Genomic DNA, 8,107 nt, shown 5'->3' with positions numbered 1-8,107 from the left:
ATTAAACCCAGACCATCTAATTACCTCATATCCTCTTCTATAATAGGTTATGCTATGGCCCAAGAATTGGGAAACCTTTCCGGTAAAAGGCTGTAGAGAAAATATTTAAATATTTTAGGCTTTGCAGTTCAAGGCAAAATCAAGGACATTATGCAGCTATATAGCCAGAGGAAAAAAATTGTGTCCCATCTCTCTGGATTGCTGACTGCCTGGCGGTGGGCACATTTTGCACCCAATAGCAGAGGAACACATTGAAGGAGATGGGCCGGTGGAGATGGCTGCGGAAAGTGGGAGAGGAAGAAGACACACGTCAGTTTAAACTTCCCCCCCAGTGACTTCCAGGTCTTAACTTGGGCAGACTCAGATCCTGTTGCTTGCTGAGTGGCAGTCAGAAACAGTAGGTTCCCCTGCTGTAGGTGGCAACGGTATGGACCGTGGGCAGCAGTGAGGCAGAGGCCTGGGACAAAGAGCAGGGGAGAAAGAGAGGCCCAAGAGGACACCTGACTTGGTCTCCAAGACTCACAATGCCCACTTCTTTTATTTTTTTTTCTATTTTTAAATTAGTATCTGTTTGCAGTACATACATTTTACAGTCACCTTGGGGGAGTGACTTGGCTATTAGCCAACTGCTACTACTGCTTAGGGTAGGGTCCTGGCCCCTAAAAGGATGACTTCTGCGGGCCAGCCCAGGGCCATATACTCTCTGTCCCACCCACTGTTGTGAGAGGAGCTACAACTCTCAGTGAATCAGGATGAAATCATGGAAGAGTTGAGCCAGAAGTGACCTTAGAGGTGAACTACTGCACTCCCTTTATTTTAAGAAAGAAAGGAGTTGCAGGTGAACCCAAGGTTTGAACTCAGATCTTGATTGCAAATTTCTTGCTCTCACTACTCTTGGCTGGTTTTACATCTCCATACAGCTCACCACTAAACCTCACAGCTTGCTTCTAGAGATCACCTATTTACCACTTGCTGAAGTGAATAAAAGTATTGAACCCAGCCGAGATCAGCTGAGTTGCCAATCTGATCAGCAGCTGACTGAAGATGTCTGAGTGAACCAGCGGACGTCAGCAGAATTCTGCAAACTTGCAAACAACAGGAAAGTTTACTGTTGGACATGAAGAAAGAATTAAAGACTGAATTCCTCCCTAACTTAGTACCTGACACAGAACAGACATATGGACAAATACTGTAACTGTCTGAAACTTGTTGGCAGATAGAAGTTACCAAGTAAAAATATTATTCTTTTTATTTATTTTAAAAATACAGTTTATTTTATTTTATTCTACTCCCCCCTTAAGCTCCCTCTCATATGTACAGAAGCTGTGTTTTTTCCATTTTCACTTTTTTCCTGTCCCTTTCTTTCTTTCTCCCTCCATCCTCCCTTGTTCGCCTTCCCCTTTGAACATTTTCTTCCCATTTCCCAACATCCATTAGACATTTCAGTCCTCATTTCCACTTTCAGTATCTCAGATGAGAGAAACAATGCAGCATTTAAACACGCCTATCTGATTTATTTCACTTAAGAGAATGGTCTCAAGGTCCATTTAGCTATAAATGTCTGAATTGTATCATTCTTTATGGCAGTGTAATACTCCATTGTGTTTTTTAAAACCTATATCTTCTTTATCCACTCATCTGGTAATGGGCATTTGGGCTGTTTCCAAGATTTAGCAATTACAAGCTGTGTTGCTATAAACATGGATGTGCTTATAGTGCTGTGGTATGGTGCTTGTAATCAACACTCTGCTAGAGTCAGATGGGAACTCTCTCATGATCATATCTCTTTCCTTTTGGTCCACATCCCCATGCACGGCAGAGACAGTGAAGTCTCCAGCATGCATCTTCTCAGTGAGCCAAATAATCTTCCTTTGGGTGTTAATGAAGATGACTGCCTGGGTGATGGTCAGAGTCTCATATAAGTCTCACAATACATGTGGCTTCCATTCCTCTTGTTCCACGTTGACCTAGAATTGGCAGACCCTCCAGGGTCAACTCTTCCTTCTTGATAACAATCTGAATGGGATGGGGTTCCTCATGAACTTCTTGGTCACCTCTAGCACATCAGAAAGTGTTGTAGCTGACAACAAAACCAACTGGGTGTTGCTGTTGAGCTTTTGGAATATGTCATAAATGTAGTCCTTGAATCCACGGCTTAACATTTCATGAGCTTTATCTAGCACAAACATCTTGCTGTATGTGGGAGACAGGTATCTCCAGTTAAGCATATCAGACATGCGGCCAGGGTTTCCCACGATGATATGGGCAGCTTCCATCTGCAGCTTCTGTACCTCAGCACACATATTTGTGCCTCCAATACAGGCACGACACAAGGTACCCATGTAATCTCCTAATGCCATGACCACTTTTTGTATCTGCTGAGCCAATTCTTTAATGGGAGAGAGAACCAAAGTCTGGGTAGCCTTAGATCTAACTCAATCTGCTGCAGGGAACGTAGAAGTTTTCCCAGTCCGAGCTTGAGCAATCACATCATAGCCCTGAGGAAGAAGGGCATGCTGCTGGATGGCAGAGGGTTTCTCAAAACCGTAGGTGCAGATGCCACTGAGGAAGGACTCTGAGAGGTTCATGTCATTGAAGCTGTCAACAATCTCATTCCAATTACTCTCAATGACGCCTTCGAGTTCCAATCCATCTGGGCCACTGTCTCTGGATTGGGAATCCTGACTTGCAGACATGATCCTTAGAAACTAGAGAATACAATTTCTTGAAGTAGCTATTGATGATCTTCTGGATCTCTGAAGGATCTGTTGTGATTTTACCCTTTTCATTTCCAATTGCATGGATTTCAGTCTGTTCTTTCTTGCTTTTGATAAGGTTGGCTAAGGGTTTGTCAATTTTATTTAATCTTTCAAAGAACCAACTCTTCATTGATTCTTTGTATTTTTTTCTTAATCTCCATTGGATTAATTTGTGCTTTGATTTTTATAATTTCCTCCCTCATACAAGCTTTGGGTTTGACTTGCTCTTCTTTTTCTAGAAGCATGAGGTCCAATATTAGGTTGTTTGAGTTTGCTCTGCTTTCTTGATAATGGGAATTTACCACTATAAATTTCTTGTAGGACTGCTTTCATTGTGTCCCATAAGTTCTGGTATGTTGTATTGTCATTATTATTCAATTGTAGAAATTGTCTGATTTCTTCCTTAATTTCATCTGTGACCCACTGGTTGTTCAGGAGAGTGTTATTTAATTTCCACATATTGTTGCTGTTGTTTTTTGAGACAGTGTCTCACTATGTAGTTGAGACTGACCTGGAACTCACTATGTAGCCCAGGCTGGTCTCAAACTCATAGCAATCCTCCTGCCTCAGCCTCCCAAGTGCTGGGATTATAGGCGTGAGCCAACATGCCCAGCTAATTTCCACATGTTTATGAAGTTCTTATGGTTTTTTATTTCCAATTTCATTGCACTATTATCTGGTAATATGCATGATATTATTTGAGTTCCTTTGCATCTACTTAAGCATGTTCTATGAGCTAGTATATGGTCTATGTTGGTGAAAGTCCCATGTGCAGCTGAGAAGGATGTATATTCTGATGTTGTGGGGTGGAACAATCTATAGACAGTTACTAAGTGCATTTGTTCAAAAGTTTGGTTCAACTCTAATATTTCACTTTTTTTTTGCCTAGTTGATCTATTTGTGACAGTGGGGTTTTGAGATTCCCCATTACAACTGTATTAGTATTTTATGATTTTTCGTGTCTGTTAATATATGTTTTGTATAGTGGGGTATGCTGCGATTTGGTGCATTTATAATTATGGTTGTTATAGCTTCCTCTTGGATTATTCCCTTTACCAGGATGTAGTGTCCTTCTTTGTCTCTCTTAATCAGTCTTGACTTGATATCTACTTTATCTGCAAATAGAATAGCTACCCTTGCTTTTTTTCCAGGTTCCTGTTATGTGGGATATTGTTTTAGTCTATGAATTTATTTTTCATTTATATGTGTTTCTTGTATGCAGCATATTGTTGGATCTTGCTTCTTGAATCATTCTGCCAGTCTGTTTCTTTTGATTGGTACACTGAAACCAATAGCATGGTTATAACTGATATGTATTGTCTTATCTCTGTCATGTTATTTTCTGCTGTTGGCTTCCTTCTTTCCTTTTCTGCTTAATTTTTTTTGGGGGGTACTGGAGATCATACTTGGGACCTTGTACTTGTGAGGCAGGTGGCAGAACCACTCAGCTAAATCCCAGGTCCTCTGTTTAATTTCTTGCCTTGTATGGTGGATTCATTCTTTGGGGTTCATGGAGTTGTAATTCTTATTGTCTCTTTCTAGCATATCCTTCAGAACACTTTGGAGTGCTGGTTTGGAGGTCATGAATTTCCTCAGGTTCTTTTTGTCATGGAAGTATCAGGTTACATCAATCTTGGTTGGAGGTTGTTTTTCTTTAGGCCTTGAAATACTTTACTCCAAGATCTCCTTGACTTGAAAGTTTGTGTTGAGAAGTCTGCTGTGATTGCGATGGGTTTTCTTTTATAGGTGATTTGTTTCTTTTCTCTAATAGCTTTTTTTTTTTTTTGTACCAGGGATTAAACTCGGGCCCTTGCACTTTTGAGGCAGGCAGTGGAACCACTGAGCTAAACCCCTGACCCTCTTTGATAGCTTTTAATATTCTGTTCTTGTGTTGATTTTTGGAATCTTGACTGTTACATGCCTTGGGAGAATTTTTTTTTTTTTTGTACCGGGGATTGAATTTAGGTCCTTGCACTTGCAAGGCAGGCCACCAAACCGCTGAGTTAAATCCCCGGCCTGGGAGATTTTTTAAAAAATCATGGCTAATTGGAGTCCTATATATGCCTCACTTATCTGTATGTCAAATTCTTTTTCCCTATTTGGGACGTTCTCTGCCATTACTTCTGAAAACAGATTTTTTATGTCATTTGTGCTATTTCCTGCTTTTTCATTGAGTCCAATCAATCTTATGTTATTCATTTTTGCATCATTTAGCAGCTGCTGGATGGATTTCTCATGGTCCCTTGCTATTTTTAAGAATTTCTCAGCCAGGCGTGATGGCACATGCCTGTAATCCTAGCACTCAGGAAGCTGAGGCAGGAGGATTGCTTTGAGGTTGAGGCCAGCCTGGGCTACATAGTGAGTTCATGGCCAGCCTGAACTACAAAGGGAAGACCCTGCCTCAAAAACAAAACAAAACAAAAAAACCCAAAAAACAAAAAACAAAAAAAAAAAAGAAAGAAATTTCTCTTTCCATGATTGCTAACCACAATCCTGTCTTCTGTATCTGATATTCTGTCCTCACATTGGTTTATTCTGCTGCATATGCTTTCAAAGCAATATTTAATCTCCTGGATATCTGTTTGAATCTGTTTCATGGATTCCATTTTTTTCCTATGCTGGACATTCATGGTTTCCATCATGTTCCTGAGATACTGTAGTTTTTTTTTTTTTTTTTTTATTTTTTTTTAATCTGTATCTTTCATTCCAGTCACCATCTCTGGAGTTATTAGGGGAATTATTTCTGCTTTGATATTTTTCTAGAGTCTAAATCATATTCTTTGTTAATTCTGCTGTTGCCAGTTCAGAAAGTTCAGGTGGGTGGCTTTTGGATTGTTTTACTTCACTGCCCCTGGGGTTTGCCTTTGGTGAGCTGGAAGTCTGTAGGGGTTTAATCTTATTTAAATGTTTTCTTATTTTGTATTTTTTTTAACAAAATTTGATTCCTGAGTTGATGCTTTTAAATAGTTTTATTGCTGGTATTCAGAAATCTTAAGCAAAAACTACATCTCAGAAGTATCTTCCAGGCACAGCTAGCTTTTCGGTTTTGAGACTGTTGTGGGATCCTACCTCTTCAATTTATTGGCAAAGATAAATTTCTGACTATTTGGCCCAGCTGACAGTTTTTTGGCAATGGCCTGTAAATTTTTGTTTTCCCCTTCAGCAATCTCAGTCTTGTTATACCAGAGGGAAAAATGATTAGCATAATTATGTCGCCTTGGCTAAAGTAGTAAAATCAATAATAATAATAGCATCAAATACAGCCTAGAAAATGATAAATTATAGCTCTTAATATGGCATATTTACCTTTAGGGGAGATGATTTAAAAGGGTTTAAGGGAAAACAGAAATAGAAGAAAAGGAAGAGATTGGAATTAAGGTGGGAGGACAAACTGTAGGAAACTGGTGAAAAGGACAGGTGGGAAAGAGAAAAGGAAAAAATAAAAACAAGAACAGAACAGGGCAACAAGAAACTAGAAACTGCATTCAAACAATCAAGAAAAAAACTAAACAAAACAAAACAAGAACTAGAAAGAAGGGGCAAATAAGGAAAAAAAAAGGCACAGAAAAAAACCCCCAAATGTTCTATTCAAGGTGTGTCTCTGCTGTCACTGTTAGGAAATGTGTGTAAACAGAGTCCAGAGCCAAATTGATTAATCCCAGCAAGTTAGCTGCAGTTTCATGGTAGGGTAGTGGTTAATTCCAGCCCGCCTGCCCCTTTACTTCCTCTGAAGTTCAGGCCAGTTTCTGGCTATGAGCCTGGAATTGGATTCTTTGAGTTTACCACAGTCTGTGTCACCTGTTGGCTTGAATTCCACTCCCTGACCTCCTGCTAATTTGAACTCAGCACCTGCACCAAGGCACTGGGAGCCACTAGATGGAGTCCACCTGCAGTTGTTTGGAGTGCTGCGCTCAACTGGCCCCTCTCCAAGACGGCTACCAGCCAATCACCCTTTCTGGGTGAGTTCCGAAAACGGATAACTCACCAGCTGCTCTGTCCCACCGGTGCATTTCTCCATGGAGGCCTCTGGGGTCATCAGTAGTCACTGTGCATCTGCAGGTTTGGCCTGCTGTTCCCTCATGGAAAGTCTGGGCTCTGGGAGAGAGCACTACTTGGTACCTCCCTCCACTTCATTAAAGTCTCTCTCTTCACTCTCCCTGTAGACTTCAATTGTTGCCTCAGATCCTTCTTGGGTCCCAGGGAACCACTTCCTTCCTCTTTCTCCTCCTCATGATGCTATATTCCCTCTCTTATTCTTTTAAGTCTTTAAACAATTCCTCCTTTTAGAAGATGAGTGAAAAATGGAGGAAGAGAAGAAGCTTGGAATTTTGAACAGAGGGAAAGTGTAGACTTCATGAAAAGGTCAGATTCAAGCAAAGACTGAAGAATGTCCAAAGAACAGCGAGGAGGCCAAAGTGCTGTTAAAGAATGAGCAGAGGAGGGCTTTTGAGGTGAGGAATCAGAGGTAAGAGGAACAGCAAGTGAAGTTTATGTGAGCACTTTGTTTTTGTTTTTCAGTCCTAGGGATTGAACCCAAGCCTTTTCACTGAGGTACATCTCCAGCTCTTTTTTATTTTTTATTTTGAGACAAGGTCTTGCTAAATTGCCCAAATTGTACTTGAACTTGGAATTCTCCTACCTCAGCTTTCCAGAGTGCCAGGATTACAGACATGATGCACCATGCCTGGCTTATATGGAATTTTGAGGGAATTTAAAGGATGTTGGATTGTGCTCTGTAGGGATTAGAAATCGACTGTGTGATTCCAAGCAAAGCAGTGCCGTAATCTAATCTAGTTAAAAAAGATTACTCTGAATACTATTCTGGGAGTGTTTTAGGAATAGAGAGACGAGGGTAGAAGCAGAAGGCAGCTAAGACACTTCTATAGTTATCCAGGCAAGAGGACTCAGGATTTTAGGTATATTTTGAAGGTAGGGCTTATGGGATTTTCTGTTAGCTCTGGGGCATCATGCACATAAACTACAAAGCGAAATGTGTGGCAAGGAGCTGTGCAGCAGGGAGGCTGTAGTTGAGTCAGGGGACAAATTATTTAATAAGTTCACTGAATTCAGATTATGTTCCCAGAAACCACTATTAATACTATTTTTTCTCTCTGTGGTCTAAATGAAAAGATTTAGGAAAGGACCAGGCACTTCTGTTTAAGAAAAGGGGATGAAGTTAACTTGTTCAGTCTCTCATTTACTTTGTTGCAACTTTGTTGCAGTGACTACCCCGACACAGGAAAGGAAGAGCCCTAGAGAAAGAACAGTCAGTTGCCAAACACTTTAATCAGATCTTCAGAGCTCCAGCTCTGGCTGAAGACACCCAGCTGTGCTTGAGCCCAGCCCTT

General features: G+C 40.6%; 1 pseudogene; it reads right to left on the bottom strand.

Moving 5' to 3' along the window:
- Positions 1-388: 388 nt before the first annotated feature.
- Positions 389-2,696, bottom strand: LOC104864365 (annotated as a pseudogene).
- Positions 2,697-8,107: the final 5,411 nt, after the last annotated feature.

The sequence above is a fragment of the Fukomys damarensis genome, unplaced genomic scaffold (assembly GCF_012274545.1).
Source record: "Fukomys damarensis isolate Sample0158 unplaced genomic scaffold, DMR_v1.0_HiC HiC_scaffold_3, whole genome shotgun sequence".
NCBI classification, from domain to species: domain Eukaryota; kingdom Metazoa; phylum Chordata; class Mammalia; order Rodentia; family Bathyergidae; genus Fukomys; species Fukomys damarensis.
This window is presented reverse-complemented; position numbering and strand designations above follow the sequence as displayed.